The following is an 18,417-nucleotide window of genomic DNA, read 5'->3' on the forward strand; positions in this document are numbered from 1 at the left end:
GAAAGACATGTTTTATTTTCTCGAAAAAATTCTCAACAATTTCGTGATTACAGACGATCATTTTAGGCCATGTTCGGGGATGGAAACTATTCTTGTTATATTTATTTCGCTAATTTGAAGAATTCACTTTTCCTAAATCTATTAAGTTCGGTATTTTTATCGGTATAAATTATTCATTTTTACGCACCAAGCGGATGTGAAATTATGCATATCGTACACCCAAAATCGAACTGTAAAAACTCAAAAAATCTATTTATCTGTATTTATTTGTTGCAGGTATATACACCGCGTAATATAACACAGAAGTGGATATCATAAACGAGTTAGGCAATCGCGTTGCGCGGGGCTATTGGAAAAGTGTTACGGTACCGCTTCGCATGTTGCTGTACAACGTACAGTGTCTGCCTCATACCGTGGCTACCATACTTAACTTTATCTTGCAGACAAAGCAGTCGGCAGGGTTTCTATTCGCACTGCTGTACGGCACTATCGTCAAGCAGTAGCCAGCGTGTTGAGATACGTTGTTAAATGATTGGTACGAAGTAAAAGCTCTTGGACGACCTTCGGGCCCCATGGAATTTATGTTTCGCAACCTTTTTATGCCGGCGATATTCTCCTTGATCATACGTAGACACGATTGTATCTGTCTGCAATACCCTCGACGAGAATCGGAGTACCATTTCCTGTCACAATATAACGAACGACTTCGCCACCGTCATCGTCGTGCCTCTCGAGTGACGTTTCTCTCGACTTGTCTAATCCTCGCCTCTTCCCGAAGACATTGATAAATCAAACGGATCGCGCGATGTCATCTTCGACGAGGCTCGCATAACTTGATCCATTTAGGTCTGTGATATGAAGAAACACGTCGCGACACGTGTATCAACGAAATGCCAAATGTTAAAGAACTTCGTTCTGCTTCCTACTGTCGTTATTGCGTATCTTCTCTTATCACTGGAATAGCGCGACTTCCCCATTGAATTTTGTTCGCAACACTGCGCGATTGTTCAGTAGAACCACAACCTCTGTTTGCTTTCGAATTTGGCACTCTCTAGCACCGATTAAGAGCATCGTATCCCGTGGATTGAAAATCTACAAGCCGAACTCATTCCGGAAATAAAAATCTATTCCAAACGAGCCGTTAATTTGGAACAGGAGCAGAATGATTTTGAGAAGCCGGGACGAACGTTTGCCATTTACAACGAAAGTAAGATTGCATAATCGTGTACCAATTTCCGTGACGAACTGCTCAACAGCGATATGTCGTCACTGTAGTACATGGATATTCCTAGGAAAGATCAAGGGGGATGACGCGACGTCTGCTGAAAATATACATATAGGTATGCGTGACGAACGCCTGAACACGGGGCTACAAATCTGCAGGAGATCGAGACATTACGCTACTTCTGACAATGCTGGGTACCTATACGTAATCGTAAATTACGTAACCGCTTTCAGTGCAGTGCGTACTGGTCCAGCGGTTCACCGTTCCTCCCAGCATCGGTCGGCAACTCGCCCTCGAGTCAGGCGGGTTTTATCGTTACACTCCTGCTTTCTCCGTTTGCCCTCGATATCGGCTCCGAACCACCGATTCCTCGATCCTCAATAACGAACATGTTGAAAGAATTTTTTTACGGCTTTCGTACCTGTGTCTAGAATCATCGTGTGATGATTGATAATTAATATGATGGGCATCCATGGTACGAGAGTACACCGTATTGATTACGGTGGGGAAAAACATCAAATCGAATATACGTATTACTGTAAGGTTCGGAAATGCAGTTGAGGTTTTGATTTACAGAAGTGAAAGACACGGTACATTGTATGTGGCTGCAATCATCGGGATAATTGGACGTAATTAAAGGTTGTCACGAGGAAAACTTATGATGAAGAAACCTTCGCATCTGAATCGAGCGGCTGGATCTCTGCGATTCTGGGTACCACAAGTTGTTACATCGCTTGTCCCATCGACTCTCCACTAATTGCCGAAGAGTATTTAATTGAGGTCCCTGCATGTAAAAAGATGTTGAACTTTCGAGAGGCTGAAGGATGATAGGCTTCTGATTGATTTTGCTTTCTCATGGATCTTGATGCGTGGCCACCGTAAGATGCTTGAAGATTTTTCTATAACGAAGAGAGAGTGCCGCGGATTCTTGAATGAAAGGAATCAATGGGAAATTTTTTAGCGGATGATCATTTCACTCAAATTTGTCAGAACATATTATTTAAACACAAAAAAATTTCAGGGAAAATTCTCTTGAACTCATTGTAACGTTTTTTAGAAGATTTCTACGCATATTCAGGCATGCGATTCCTAGGAATAATGACTGATTTGCGAAACATCAGTATGCCCAATTGATTTACGAATCCAATTCATAAATAGCAAGTCATCTCGCAAATCGATTCCCGGATTTCTTTCTTTCTACTTTGAAGATATTGCCATTTCCGTCAAGCGAAAATTTTCTCTCCTCACTGTCAAACCAAAATAACACGAACTGAATCGATTAACGACACCCAGCGGACACTGAAATCATCTCAACATTCCCGTTCCAATGCGCATAACGATCCTGAACTTGAGAAGGTGACGGAATCCGGAAACTTTGGGTTTATTCAAGTGAGTCACGCCTGTCTGGGATAAGTTTGAAGCTACATAATAGGCGTACTTACACCTATCCATATGTAAACAAAATCACGTATGCCGATACGTAACACGCTGGCTGACTGTAGTAAGCCGAGACTTAATACCTGGATGATTAATGGAAGATACAGACGAGAGCAGAGAACGGGATTTAGTGCTCACTGACAATGTTGCTGCATCGAATCATGAACTTTCGCCGAGCTCATTTGGCACGGTGTAACGATCTGAATAATCGTTGCATCGTTTCGCGTGCAAAAATCGCCCAACTGATTTGCAATTCCGGCGCAAAACGGAGCCAGCTACTTGCGTAATAATCGGTTTAATTCACTCGAATGAAATTCAACCACTCGTACGAAACCGCGTCTAACGAAGGCCGCAGAGGCTTCTTCTCCGTGTAAGTATGATAATTACCCGTTGCCATTTAATTCCGTAACGAGCAACGAGATGAAATCTCTGCTAGAATGACGAGACCGCGTTACGGTTGTGTCGCACCAGTTTCTCAACGGAAATTCCACGGGGTAATAACTCTCCATAATCCGGACACTACATTCTTTGGGTCTAAGTTGCTATTGATTTCGTCGCTCTTCTGAGCGCAGTCTTTTCTAAGTCTTTGAAAAAGTAGCTTTCATCACACGAATTATCATCACATTTTCAACAAAAGTTTCATTCATCGTGATTAAACACTTTTTGAATGAAACTAAAATGAGCTTTAATGCAGCTGAACCGTTTCATTGTTCTGAGAAAATAATTTCATCCAACAAGTGCTAGTTAAAACCAAGTCAAAAAATATCTCACCGGTTACTCAAAATTGAGATTCATTCCAGCATTGACTGAGGTACACATACCTATGTTTTCAGTCAACGATTCCGGTCTCCTAAGATTCCGAGCTTCATTGATACCCGACAAAGTGAGATACTCGTATTATACAAGCATATCATGTACACATATTTACCATTGAGTATAACACATGACTGGAAGTGAGTGTAAAAAATGTTTGCGTTTAGAGACGAGAAGCAATAATTATCATGATCGGACTGTGAGCGCGTTCCGAACGAGTTCCGTTACGACTGTACGGAGCTATGTAACCGAAAGAAGGAGATTAAGGTTCATTACGTAACGCGATCACAAGTGTGAGGCTAGCGTGTACTAAGTCAGGCCGAAAACTACACCAATGCCGGCGTATTATAGAAACGGTTCGTGTGTTATTAACAAATACACATTGTATATTATACCCGTGGCAAAGTCGTATTCCTACAAACGTACGGAAAGACGGGGTTTCGGACCAATTGGCATTCACCGCGCACGATCGCTGAGACGCGGTGGATATAATCGGCAAAAGTATTGGCGCACAATAACATTCCATTACGCGCACACACGTCAAATCCCTTAATTTTTTTGTCTTTTTTTTCAAGTATACGCGAACGTTATCAACGAGAATCGAGCAGGAATCTGTGACTCACGGTCGGGAATTCAGCGCGATGAATTTTTTGGTCGCGAATAAAATTATCGTTTCCAAACCCAGAGTGGTATAATAATCGCGACTCAGAGGAACATATTCCCACAGCTGCGAATATCATGCCGACGTACAAACGTACACACGTATACCGTTGGCCATTTTAAAACCAATCGTCCGTGGCCGAACTGCGGGCAAAATTATTGACCTCTGCACCGCAGTTTCACCGTGTCTGTTTGATTTTTTTTTTTTATTTCAAGACGATCGATTCTCGCGTTTGGTTTTTTTTTATTTTACGGAAAAACTGTTTCTCCTGACTCTCAAATTTTGGCGCAGGGTACAAGCCGGATATCGCGGGTGCATCTTCGTTTCAGATTACGAGCGAGTGTCGGACTTCGGACAGCCGTTTTCCTGTCGCCACGCATTGTTTCGAGCATCGAGGTCTCCCCGAGCTGTCTCACGATTTCGGTCCAGGTACACATGGATCAGCTGTCCTTTACTTTTCGAAGATTGTGGTTTTGGTCGACTTACGTTTTTCGCCTTTCTGGAAAATCGCATTCCACGTCAGGCTCCACGGGTTTAACAGGTTTCCGTGAAACGCCACACGGGATTCTTGAGCCCCGCAGCACACGATGAGAACTCCGGTCTGTGACGTGTGTATCACTGAATATTATATCCACAGCCTGGCTACTTGTTATGGCAAGTGTTCACAACTTCCGATAAACTCCTCCGACCGAGGTAACGCTGTTTGCCAACTTTTCAAAGTGTGCGGATCACGAGGTTCGCGGTACGATCGACTTGGCTTAAAACATATTACTCACTGATTCTTACAAAATTTTTCCAATTTTACGATATTTTATAATTTCTACCCGAATGCCACGACGACTAGATTTGAGACTTTGTTCTTATTCCACACTCGCTTTGTACTTCGCGGTACTCGCGTTTAGTAAATACTTGACAGTGAGAACGCGGCGCGTGTTTAATTAAAAATCGGTGAAATTAAACGGTAACAAAAAAGAAAAAAGGGAACCGCGGTTTAATTTAATTATTCACTAAAAACCGGCGTCGGATATTTCCACGTCGGGTAAAACTGAGGCAAAACGACGACGACGACGACAACGACGACGATGTCGGCGACGACTTCTCACAAACCTCTTGCGTTTCGGACGGAATCGGGTTGAGGTATGCGGACGACCTCGCCTACGGTCGAAGTACCTCTCACCGCCGCAATATGGCTCCTGCACCATCGGAAGGTGTACCGTTATATAGGTATATCGCTGTACAGGTGCCAGCCAACAGTCCGTACCTTTTCCAAATATGCGGGGGCCCCCTAATCCTCGGGGTCGCAGGCCGTTGTCCTCCGGAGATATTTTATACCTACGAAAATCCACCTGCCTTACGCGTTGCAGAATCGCGAATTTATCGCGAAAAGCTCGCCGTTTATTCGTTCAACAGGCCATGCAAACATCGGAGAATCGCCTTTGGCCCATCCAGTCGCATGTCTGCGGGCTATGATAACACGTATATTCAACCGAGTCTTTAAGTTCGGTCGTTCGTGTTGCATGCCTAGATTTAGAGCCGGAGGCCAGTTGACGAGGATATTTTCGAATGTCAGCGTGTCAAAGCACATAACGGATCCACCGTCGTTGGTCTTGTGACTAAGATTGTGAAACGAAGTCTGTTGTCGTTCGGCTCGAGATGCCGAGGGGTGCTGGAAATCGTTGAAGCGTCTGTAATCGAACGGCATTGCGAAATAATTTCGAGAAGATATCGCGGAGCCGATGTCAAAAGGGCGGATCATTTTTTCATCTCTTTGCCAACTGTTCCGTAGAATTATTTCCACGCTAAAAAAAATAAGTCGAACGGCTTTTTGGCAACAGCACCGTGATATAATCATCGGATTTTGGCGTTTTTAACACTTCTCAGCTCCGATTTATTGCGAACGATGATCGTGATGGTCCAAAAAATGAACAATTTATGATACAGAGTGAGCGATGACGCAGGTACATTGTCCGATAATTCTGATGATTATCATTTTTCTTTTTCTTTACTCACCCTGGGTGAATTTAATGCCGATATAAGTTGCACAGACGAGGACTTTGGCCTCGCTATTCATGCTTCGCTGCTGAATGCGATTCACTCTCGTCTACGCTGTACGGGACGGAATTAGTTTAAGTAATGAGGAAAGCGCTAGACTTGAGAATGAACGAGATCGTCTTTATGGAAATTTATTTCCTCGCTTTATCACGCTGCGTGTCTGTCATTACTCGCGGAAATCTGTACATGCTTACGTCGGGTCCCGTTGTAATCGAATCCTGCGTATGCACAATAAGAGATCGCTACCTTGACGGCCAGCGCCGCGCAGGTTAATAATTTACCGACGGTTGATAAGTAATCTGCAGGTAATGTAGAACTCTTGGAATTTAGCCACAATTATTCGTGATATGATAATTGTATTCCTTTTAATATTTTTATTCCTACTGTATGTTCGCAATCATCTCGTGCATGACGTCGGTTTTCATTCCTTAATGAAAATTGATCCATCACCCGAGCCTCAACCTACGATCGGTAATGTAGAACTCCGCAGTAGCTAGACTAGATCCGTTTGCAGGTCGTAAGTTGATGCACATCACCGACCGTGAGTATACAGAGTTATTTGTCGATGCTAGATGGCGAAATTTCAATTGCGACAATTCAGCTGCGTTGAATACGATTTCGGAATAATATACGCCAGTTTTTCTGGGGCAGATTACAAAGAGACCAGAAAATTTTACGCTTTGGATAAAAAAATTTCCATGCTAACTCAAAATTCTGATTCTTTAAAACAAACAGAGCAATTGTGAAATGTTATTTCCCAATCTCAATTACTTTGAAAATGTTTGTTGGTTTGTTTAATTACCCGAAACCAGAACAGAAAATCGTCTACGGTACCTTAAAGCTGTTTACAGATGTAATAAGAAAATTCTATTCCGTTCTGTAATTAGAGTCGGCTGATTCAGCGTAAATATCAGACGATTCAATCAGTGAACAACGGGACAAAATATTTGAAGCACACGATTCTCAAGCGTTATCGTTTTTGTATCGACGGCGAGGGAAACAACCTTTCGTAAATATCTCTTTTTATCTTTTCCATTCAAGTAAATTTGTACAATGTATCGTCGCGTGATTGTTGCGAGAATACAATATCCGCCTGTAATTATTTTAACTGGTAAATCAATGGCACGCATAGTGCGAAGAATCGTTGTATCGATGGCATCGGTCTCTGTACGGTTATATCCCGATAACGTGTACAAGTATATACATATATTTATATCAATTTCATTATCAGCATCGAATTATATCAAACATTGCGCAACTAGCGACACATGCCACTTGGCCGACAGATAAAGGATACATCGAATGACACTCTAGCAGGTCGGGATCATCAATTGTTACGACAAATAAGCGATCCGTCCTCAAATAAAATTCAATATTTGTCCATTCCGCTGGCGACATAGAAAAGCGCATATGTCTAATTCGAATGAACTCAAACCTCACTTCTGTTTCATTTTCAATACATAATCTGCTTCCAATCAGATAAGCGCGTCATGCGCACGTGAATATATTTATATTCCATACATAGTATTGGGCGCAAAGAATAAAAAGAATAAAAAGACTGAATATGAACGAGACTTATATATGATCTGCACTACGGGCAGAATTTCGAATTGATATGGATGGGATGAGACGCCGTGCAGTTTTCAACTTTGATATACGCTCAATTTCAAATGGAAAATCATGTCTGGATTGGATTCGAACGTGAGGAGAAATAAAATGTGAGAACCACCAGTCGCGTATGCTCGTGACGGATTCATGCATACGCCGTTCCGGGTGCGAATGGGAGCGAATCTTTCTCCCTTTTTATCATTTTTACGACTAGCTGCGGAGGATGAGCTTTCCCCGCCCCAACGGGAGCAGAGTGACGAAGTACAGAAAGTGTATCTCAATCGTGTAGTCCGTATCTTGTAATGAACGACGATTCTAGAATAATTGATTTATCCGTTGAATCTAACACCGCCTTGACCCCGAGAACTTGAATGGAAAGAATGAAATCAAGAGTCAGCTTCAGGTTCTCTATCCATTAATAAGAAGCGACGTGAAATTTAGCGTTAAAAATTACTGTGAGACTGTGAAAACGGTGTTACGCGACCATCGAAGACTTTTTTCACTTCGCTCTATCAGCTCATGTAAAACAGTGTGTAAATATTTGGACTCGCTCGACGACAGCTGAATTGATATTGACGTATTGACGTCAGCTCGATTCCAGCTTTTGCCATAATTCCCAAAGCGCGAAATCAATGCTCGAGACAATGCGCGAGCTATTTACGCAAGCGCGAATTATTTCTGTAAGAAATTTACGATTCGTTACTCTCGCAGCAGGGGCGCGGTCCTGGTAATGCACATCTCACGCCGATCCGACCGGTATGTAATGGTACCGAGAAATAATTTTGTTCTGCTTCACGCTCGGCGTCATTTGGCGCGGAATTGAATGTACAAATCAGCCATAGTCGTACAAGAACTGTTTACAAAGGGCATTATCGCAGCTAGTGTCACGGTGTTAAGTTTAACGGTGTTACTCACCACGCGGGCATCCGGTCGAAATCCGTTCGGCTGATCCGAGCGTCTCAATCCCGGTTTTTTTACCTGCCTTGCATCGGCATCATCATCATCATCGTCGTCTTCCTCCTCCTCGATGTACAGATATGTACATTGTACTTGCGAGTTTCGCCTCTGCAGCCTTTTTATTCCCCTCTATAAATTCGTAGAAAACCATTTCCAAAGACACCTTTATATATACTGTACCAATAGTTAAGGGTCCGTTCCGTTTACCGTCTAATTCCCGTATCACCGACGTCGATGGATCGGATTGCTTGGAACAAATTGACAACGATCATCTCTTCGCGGAACGGAATTCTCGTGTAAACCAGTCGCTAATTAGGAAAAAATTCTGAATTTAACGATCCGTAGGATCGGAATTGGCAGACCTCTCTCTATTGTATGTTCTACCGATATTACCGTAACTCAAAGACTTGTATATATAAAGATGGAAGGACGGAGTGGTGAAAAAAAAAAAAAAAAAAATATAACAAAAATGCGAATCAACGTACGAACGAACTGAAAGTTTTCCACCCTGCACCGTTCTTTATTCAAAGTTGTAATAACGTTTGGCAGATGTTTCTGATATATAGAAGTAGCTTCTCGGGGAATCGTCCAGGTCGTCGCTCGGTTTGCCCGTGCTTGACTCTCCGTTACGGCGCAAACTTTTATTGAAGCAATTTAAGTTGTGGGTCGGGGCCAAACTTTTTTTTCACCCGTCATTTTTTTTTATTTTTTATCTTCAGGAATATTTTTTCCCCCAACTTTTCACTTTTTTTTTTTTTACTCGTCGCTGCACTTATTGTTATCATTATTGATATATTACCCCGCGTTATTTGATTAATTGTCCAAAATATTTCCGTCACTTTTTTCCTCCAATTCGATGAACATTGGTTATCATCACACGTACGAGAAAATCTGGGTGGGTAAATATCCAAATTGAAACATTTTCTGTCGTTTCGTACATCCTGAAAGCTCCGTTGAAAAATCGACGTACGTGTAAGAAATTTTCTAACGAGGAGGTAGGCGCATTTGCCATACATTCGTTCGGTGTCAAATTTAATTCATATCGTGCATACTGATAATAAGCTATAATCGGATATCAAGCGCGGGCGCAACAAGGTGCAGATCGGATAAAAAGGTACGCGAAGTGGCTGAAGGATAGCCAGCTGGCATCTGGTCTCATCAACTGGAAAATTTCCCTATCGGCTACGGGGATAATGGATTTCACAGGCGAGGCGGCGGCGTCGCCGTAGTCGAAGGAAGCCTCGTTGCCCGCTCTCTTGTACAATCCGACAATTACTTAGCGAACAAAACAGGGTTGATCGGTAGTCCGGTCTGGTAAAAAGAGCCTCTCGTCGAAGCAGGACGGTCGGCACAAAAATCGGCTCCATCCACCAACCGGAGAAAACGATCACGACACACCGACTATCCGAGCGGCAAGAAACGAGCGAGGATCAAAAGGCGGCTTTAAAGCACCCGCGCATCCTTAACCAACGAATGATCCTGCATCCTGCGATGATCGGGATACGTCCTCGCCGGCTCGGTCCGCGCATCCGGGCGACTCCCGGGATCCACCGTGACGTAAGAAAAAGTCGAGTTCTCTCGTTCCCCATATTTTTCCCTCCTTTTTTCGATGAAACACTCCAACGATCTCGGCCAATCACAGCGCGGGTTTCGGGTACCTTAGCCGATCAAAGCGATCGAGCCGTTCCTTCGGAGCACAGCCAGTGTCGGTTTATCGTATTTTGTACCTCACGCTCCTGCGGCCGCAGGGTCGTATCCAGAAACCAGGGGGAAACTTGTCACGGGACAAGCCTCGGCTCGTGTTTTCACCAGTTTTCACTTACCTTGCACCGTAGGATCGCCGATCGCGTCACGTATTCACGCGTTTTTATCCCCACTTTAGAACCGATGGTGGATAACAGTCGTCGGTATTCCGAGCGGAAAAAGCTTCTTTTGATATCGATGATCCGCCGACTCGTATCGCACGCTTGATTAACACCTCAAGGTTGATTTAATTCGGAGTATTAATTACCCGCCGTCCGTACACCGCGCGTCGAAAATTCGGCACCGCGTTTGATCCGCGCGACAAATACCTACGCCCGAATAAAAAACCTCACAAGGCGAATTACGTAAAAGTGTAAGTACGTGCACATGCATACCCGGTAACGTATTGCTAAATTGTGACGTAAGACACAGGCATAATAGTCACACGCTGCAAGTTCGGCGGTATAATTTCCGAGAGCAAACCCGCCGAAACTCTTGTATAAACTTTACGCGTACCTATTCATGCGGTAGTAGGTATAACATAGTAGGTACGGCATGAAGATAATTACGACGTCGCGTGTAATGCGACTGTGTCTATACTGACAGGCATTGCGGGCGTGTGGAAGGGTGGAGTTCCTTAGGAGCGACGGATTATTATCCTGCACGGTTGAGATGCTCCGACTCTCTCGACAGCCGGGGCTCAGCCTCGGCACGGTAATGTCTTAATTTCGTACCGCCCTGTGCGGTGCGTAATATACGCCCTGCCTGCCACGGGACCACAAGCCAGTCGGTGCCGTACAAGGAGCGCAAGAGTGCGAAGCTGGAAATGCAGAACGAGCGGCGTGCACCCCATTGGCAAGAGACTCGAGCTGCGTTCGTCCTGGAAATTTTTTCCATCTCCAAGAAACAAGAAATTGTCAAGAATTGTGTGAGAGTGGATTTTCAGCTTTGCGAGGAGTCGTTGTCGGTGCTAAGATACGACGAGTCGAAATGGATTTACCAGGAAAGTCTCCTTTAGGAATCTTACCGTTACTAACGCGTTGCTTTCCTATACCGAACGGAATTACTTCTACAATGCAGGCTACGCAGAGGGTAATATTTCACTTCTGGTTTCAATAAATTTAAGGATGTTCGATGTTCGTTTGAAGAGCGCGATTTACATGCCTCTACCTGCAAGAGGGTAGAAACTGAGGGGTTGCGGATCGCCGTCCGTCGTCTATCGGAAATTCAACGAACCGAGTGCGCGGCGTGATTTGAAATTCGAATAGGTATATGTATAACCACCTGATCCCGAGCGGAATACGTGCACACGGGATACCTCGCCCGCGTGTACATATGTACACGTGTATATGCAACATATCTCTCTGCACGTACATACCTATATTGATAGAGGCGAACAGTGTGCGACGTCGCTTCGGGAGCGTCGGCGGCGGCCATTCGTAACCGAATTAATTAGGCAAATCGGTGGCCGCGACGCAGTTACAATTAATCTGTGCCCACTTTTCGCGTATCATACACTACGTGTATAATTTGCACGTAGATACGGTACGTGTGTGAACGCCACGCATTCGACGCCTGTAATGTACGCTGTAATATTTCGCGCAAGACATCAAGGATCAAAGTCGAATGTGTGGAGTAGGGTTTCAATAAAAAACTTTATGCAATCATTCTTGTATCGCGTTAAATTTTTGTTTTTTAATTTGTTTTTTTATTTTTTTATCCCCGGTATATATGTATTCAACGAAAATTAAAATGTCTTTGACGAAAACAATTGACATCACTGCTAATTATTCTTGTGAAAATAATCGGGTTATTTGTAAAGTGATTATACAAATTACGTTGGTTCGGAATTATTTTTATAACTAGCTCCGTTAAGTGGAATGTCAAATGTACGGAGATATATAATAAATTACGTATAGTCAAGAAGGGGACAAAAATTTTGTCTTTTTTTTTTTTTTTTTAACGTCAGTCTCGAATGTTTGTTTGAACTGTAGTTAAATATACAACAAGTTTGATATTATCGGCGATAATCAGTGTGCTAATTAAAGAGTATTTCAAGTCTTAAGGATTTAAATTAATAAAGCGATAATTATTGCTTATCTTCGCGACCTGACACACCGAGTGTTTCATTACAAAACGCACGTTTAATACGCTAATAAATTCTGGCATCGGATCGACGGAGGGCGGCAATCTCACCTCGATAAAAATCAAAAATTAGGAAAATTTACAGATGGAAACAATTCACCGGTATACTTAAAATTATAAATTTTCACAAGCGAGTCTACAGCCATCGTATCTACCTGCGTGAGAATTCGATGCACCTGCGAAACCGAATCGCAAATGTCGGCTGAGGGTCGCGGTTATCGATGCAGTTCTGCACCGCCAGAGCAGCTTGCACACGTATATCTGTTGCGGGGAGGATGCTGGCCTTTGTTAAGCGGCCTTCGCGGATACACCGCGCGTTTTCGTGATTTGTGGCGAACGCTCAAGTCCAAATTGCTGTCAGCCAGCCAACGTAAGTATGCCTGTACGGTCTCTGAATAGTTACGCGTTTCACAATCAGGCCAGCTGGTAAATGGCGTTGTATTACGCTCTGGCACCCATATAACTCTGCGTTAGATGCTCCGGATGCAGCATAGCGCAGACTCCTGCCGTTTGTTGTGATTTTGTTGAATAATTAGAAAATGGGATATTGTGAGAAAATTTCGATTGATCACAGACACGGAAACTTTGAATCGGACAGAAAATAATCAGACTGGGAATCGATTCGATTTACCAATTTTTTCAGTATCGAAATTTTACTATTTACCTAATTATTTTACCGTCAAATTGTTTAGGTTACGTTTGCATCGTTGCTGCGCTGAGATTATAACCGGAGCCTAAGTCGAATCGTGACCAAGCCAAGTTAAGATTCGATTTACTTTTTAATCACTGGACGAAAAATATACCGTTTATGGACAAAATCCTCTGACAAATTCGATCGAATTACTGCAGAAAATAAAATTACTCACAATGAGATTTCGCTCCGGTTTTATATTGACACCTTGCAGCTCGAGCTTTACTGCAGCTATACCATTGCGCTGTCATATTTGAGCTGGAACTTATAGGAGCACGGTTTCTAACGATAATGTTGAGTGGGTATTTTCATCGACTTATAGGTTCCGGTACGTTTAATATTATTTCCGGCATTGACGGTAAATGAGCCGTTTCAAACTCGGCTATAAATTCGAACCTGAAATAGCACCAAACAGGTGCAAATGATTTCATCGCATCCTGCGCTTGTGATTGTGTTGAAAAATTTCGTTTTATCCGATCAAGCCCGATATCAAATGACCAAATATTTTTATCTGTAATACGCACGTATATAGTCTATTCCTGTAAACCTTTTCTCCGCGGTTTAAAACAATGGAAGAGAAGATCGTTATCAAAAGGGAAAATATTTTTCCCAAGGGTAGTAAGATACTGGAATTTTCAGGGGAATGATCGCGATCAGCTCGATCCACGTGCAGTTACGTATCCGTGGATTCTCGTATTCCACTCGACACAGTCGACCAAGACCGAGCGATATATTTTTCTCGCGTTATATTGTGAGGGGTTATATTCGGAATCGAGTGGCCGCTTATCGAACCGTGAATTCCTTGAATCCCATTTATTCAAATCAAAGAGCTGCTGCTCCACATTCTCCCGCATCGCTTCGCGCGTATCCCCTGCACATATATCGGTGCATTTTACATATCGACGAGCTACGACTCCGAATACATTATTATACCTTTAGCTGTACCTGCTATTTGGCTTTTTCAACTAAAGTCCGAAAATATTGCCAGCTGTATAACGATCGTCGTGTGTTGAACTTTTCTACCTACGTTTGAACAATTCACAAATAAGAAATAAAAAAATTACACGTACATCAAGCTGTATTCGATGTACAAAAATTTATCACAACGTGTGAGAAATTTGTTATTTAATTTTCATTATCCTTTGGAAGTCTTGTTCGCGTGTACGAAGGAAGTTTTTACTCACATAATTGGAATTTCTTACCTAGATTGTGAGTTTATCTCTACAAAATTACATATTATACTGAAATTCAAATACCTATAGCCATCAGTTTCAATATTAATTTTGTAAAATTTTTCATATCTGTACCCACTTGGAGTTCTGTGCTTTCTTTCCTACTTAGTTATCTTCTTTTTTTTCGCTTTTCTGTTTAACAAGATTTTGCTTTGAACGACCCAATTCCGAGATAATTTTAACATTAAATTTCAATTCAATATAATCGAATGTTTTTTTTTTCTACTTTCTTTCCCCCCTTTTCCGCAATTATCATTCAACTCCATTGACATTACACCTCGAATAATTACTCATTTCGTTTAATTAGCATTTTTATAATTACATCGCACCATTCGCAGTCAATGCGCCGATCTTATATAAAACTTATCAGTGAACATATTTGTAAGACCGTCTGTATTCATATCAGTATATATATTATAATATTCGTACTGGCTAAAACGAGAACGTTTCTGTTCTCAGGTTTTACTTTTTGCACTTTATTCCCAATTCCGATCAATAAATACGTGAACGATGCGTGTTATATATTGTTGCAGTATACCTATACGAATTTGAGTCGACGATGTTGATCCAGCTTGCAAACCGTCAGCATCTGTTCGTATAATATCGCAAATGAAAATATTACACACCGCAGAATAGATTTGTTGAATTTGTGAAATAGGACTAGAGAAATATTTTTCAGGTCCAAAGTAACGCCGTTTGATTCAACAAAGAATTGATTAAAAAAATAATCAGGGTAATTGAGTGGATATCACATCCATTTCGATATACAAAACATATTTTCTTTTCTATTCGATCGCCGGATTCGTTAGGTTCAACAATTCTTTTGTAACAGTTGAAAACAGTAAGAGCCAAAGAAAAGATACGAAAGGAAATGGAACAACTGGAAAACGAGGTTCATTATTCGATTGAAAAATTGAAAATAATTTAGCGCGACATTACAGTAAACATCGTACGTATGTTCGAAAAATGCATTGTAACGTGAAAATCAATCGACTATTTTCCGGCACCACATCCTTATCACATCTCGTGCCCACCTGAACTGCGAAGTATCGCAATCATACTTGCGGGCATCGGTGCAATAAGTTAATCGTTTGAAACAAGTTTTTCAAACATCAGAGCCGAGCGAGCTGCAGGTACGGGTTGTTGCCACAGCTAAGCGTCGTTGAAAACCGTCTCCAATCGAACCTTCGTACGGCTTGTGCCAAGGCTACGGAACGACGGTCGAGCTTGCAAGGCTGTTTTCGGAACGGAGGAGCTTAATTCAGGCAGCTGCACGCGGCCGTGCCAGAGCTGTCGGCTGAACGAAGTTCTCAGCTTGACGCGCCGGCCAGAGCATCGAGTGAGCAGCAGCTTTCGCCGGGGAGAAAAAGGGGGGGCAAAGTTCGTCAGGCGGGGGGCGGAGTCAGGGGCGCCAGCACCGCGAGCTTTTCCCGGCAGCGCTGTGACGGCCACGCCCCCTCATCCCTTCCGCTGACTCTCCTCTCCTCTCCCTCCCTCGCCCCTCCGCGACACAAGCCTTTGGCCGGGCTTTTTTCCATCCAAATCCCACTCTCTCTCCGGCGTAACTTCTCCTACGCGTCACAACCGCCGCTTTGCCGCCACCACCTTTGACGAGGTCGACTGACTCTTCGCGGTCTTCGGTCTTCGGTTTTCTCTCCTCTCCTCGCCTTCCCGCCCCCACCCCCGCGCCATTCTCAAGCCATTTCATTTTTATTATCGCTTTTAAAACAACTGCTCGGACCCAGCGCGGCGACGCAACGAGACTGCGGAGGGCATCAATCTATATTAGCCGCTAATTTTATATTATTACAGGCGCGGCGAGGTGTGTGCTTATAACGGGTTGCGGACAATTTGAAAACAAAAAACAACAAAAAAAAAAAAAAACTTTTTTTTCTCGCTTCTCTCGTTTCGTGGTACACCAAAAGTTTTCTTGCCGCTTTTTGACTTTCGGGAGAACGGAAGAGCACCGAAGATTCTTCTTTCCGATCGCTTTGTGATGTAGCTCGTGCCCGTTTCATGCAATCCTCCATCCAACTTCGGTCACCGAATTTCTCCAGTCTTCATACCCCTCACAGCGGCAGCCGCCGCCGTTCCAACCCGAAACGAATTTCTAGCTTAACACGACCCTCGGTAATTTAGACAAACGACCATCTAATCCTCAAGACCAAAGCTGCGCGGTTCATTATCACCGTTTGCACGCGCCTGGTGTGCAGAAATGGCAGCAAAATCGTGGGTGCTAATGTTGCTGGTAACATCGTGCCGATGTTCTTGTACATTTTTACTCTCCTTTTTTCACAGAAATTTTTATTATTGTTATTATTATTATCGTGCCCCGCGTCGTTTCTTTGCCACCATTTTCTGACGAGTCTGCGGGAGTCGCATAGTGGCAGCATCTATATAGATACAATATTCGCAGTCCGCTGCCTTTGTCAGCGATAATTGTTGAGACGAAGAATTACCACGACTTCGGAGTACTTTATTGTACATGTAACAATGTATGTGATATTCTTTGAGGATGTGATACGAGAAATGTGCATTTCTGCTTGGATCACTCGACGGTGCTTTTGTATACCTCGTACACAGCTATACGATGTACCACCTTTCCTGCAAGTAATTACGATCGTTATTTATGTGCAAGGGGGCTGCAGCCTGCCGTGCGGTAAGTAGGTATCATTAACACTGATGGTAAATAATATAATAACATAGCTGTGCAGTTTTCATATATACATCTCTGATATTGCGGCGCAGCTAGGACAGGTATATAAGGTAGGTACCTCCTACCTTGTACGTTCGATGTAATATACCCAAAGAAATAGTGTAAAAATGTGAAACCGATAAATTGCAGGCTGCACTATTACCACTCTGCGGTTATGTTGCAATTCCACGTACCAGTGGGCTTTGATCGGTTCTGTTTGAATAAAACGCGTAGGTTATGGGCTTCGTTTCTTTACCTATTCTTACCGCGAATTATGGCGAATGGCACCCACCTACTCGGACAATATGGTATATCGCCTCTGGCGGTGCCGCAATAAAAGACTGGCGTGGTGGATGCGATGCACACACACTCTGCGGATATAGGTGTGTTGGCGTGAAATTATAACCGGGTTGCGTGGATATACGTGTGTATAGGGGTGATTCAATCCCCTGGAACGATGTTAGGACGACTCGATTCTCGAAACTATCTATTGAATTATTGTTAATTACCTAATTGCACCGATATAACGATCAAAGGTTTTTCATGCGCGGGCAAATCATCAGCGACCTTTTTTGCTTCGGTCGCCTGGGGCTTTTTCGATCGCTAAGAAATAAGGGTAATTAATTTACGACACGAAATTCGCCAATCGATTAATTGCCGGATACCATCATCAATTAATCCATTTGTCAGCCTCGAGAATTGCTCCCCGAATTGCTTAATTTTCAAACACGGTTTATTGTATGAACGCGCACACAAATCGATATAAACATCTTACAAGAATTTCATCTGATATGAAATATTATTTCAAATTCGTTGTGGTTTCCTATAAATTGAAAAGAGACAAAGAATATTACCCAATCTGACCGAAGACGGATTTTCTCTAATTCTTTATTACCCGCAGATCTCGCTTGGATAGAGTATCGTTAAAGATGTCTCCGCATGCAACGTTTCATCGCTAGTTCAAAATAATTAACCATCGTAATTTAGCTAGCCTAACGCTCCTCTTTCTCTCTTACTCTCGTATTTGGAAACACGCTAAAATAATGACATAAGAACTTAAAACCGTAGATTAGAAAATACAATCGTACAGATTGCAGCAAAACGTACGTTAACCAAAAATTTTCAAACCGTTCTTTTCCCGTCCCTCGGATCCGAATA

General features: G+C 42.9%; 1 protein-coding gene across 3 annotated transcripts in view; it reads right to left on the reverse strand.

Annotated features, from left to right (window-relative positions):
* The window catches only part of LOC124175783 (unconventional myosin-XV), a 53,350-nt gene extending 48,078 nt beyond the window's left edge, over window positions 1-5,272 (reverse strand). For all 3 annotated transcript variants that reach the window (XM_046556311.1, XM_046556312.1, XM_046556310.1), the window contains exon 1: window positions 4,623-5,272. The gene's annotated coding sequence lies outside the window, so the exon portion shown is untranslated. The remainder of the gene's footprint in view (window positions 1-4,622) is intronic.
* Between the last annotated feature and the right edge of the window lie 13,145 nt (window positions 5,273-18,417).

This window comes from Neodiprion fabricii, chromosome 2, assembly GCF_021155785.1.
Source record: "Neodiprion fabricii isolate iyNeoFabr1 chromosome 2, iyNeoFabr1.1, whole genome shotgun sequence".
In the NCBI taxonomy this organism is placed as follows: Eukaryota; Metazoa; Arthropoda; class Insecta; order Hymenoptera; family Diprionidae; genus Neodiprion; species Neodiprion fabricii.